Source organism: Haliaeetus leucocephalus, unplaced genomic scaffold (genome assembly GCF_000737465.1).
Source record: "Haliaeetus leucocephalus isolate CR32 unplaced genomic scaffold, Haliaeetus_leucocephalus-4.0 Scaffold306, whole genome shotgun sequence".
NCBI classification, from domain to species: domain Eukaryota; kingdom Metazoa; phylum Chordata; class Aves; order Accipitriformes; family Accipitridae; genus Haliaeetus; species Haliaeetus leucocephalus.
The window spans coordinates 1,149,628-1,149,860 of NW_010972742.1; the positions used below are offsets into that span (position 1 = coordinate 1,149,628).

General features: G+C 79.0%; 1 protein-coding gene across 1 annotated transcript in view; it reads right to left on the minus strand.

Moving 5' to 3' along the window:
• The window catches only part of MRRF (mitochondrial ribosome recycling factor), a 13,684-nt gene extending 13,484 nt beyond the window's left edge, over positions 1-200 (minus strand). The window contains exon 1 of the mRNA XM_010570746.1: positions 70-200. The gene's annotated coding sequence lies outside the window, so the exon portion shown is untranslated. The remainder of the gene's footprint in view (positions 1-69) is intronic.
• Between the last annotated feature and the right edge of the window lie 33 nt (positions 201-233).

The following is a 233-nucleotide window of genomic DNA, read 5'->3' on the forward strand; positions in this document are numbered from 1 at the left end:
CCGGGGATTGGGGACCGGGGGCGGCGAAGGGGAGGGGAAGGGCGTGCGTCCGCCCGCCGCCTGCCTCACCGTCGCGCAGCCCTTCGCCTTCCTGCCGGCGTCATCGCGCCGCGCCGCGGCGTGACGTCAGAAGGCGGCGCCAAGGGCGGGGCGAGGCCTACGCGAGGACGGAGCGGCCGCGGCCTCCGCGGTCCCGCGGTGTCATGGTGAGTGCGGCCCCGGCCCGTCCCCTC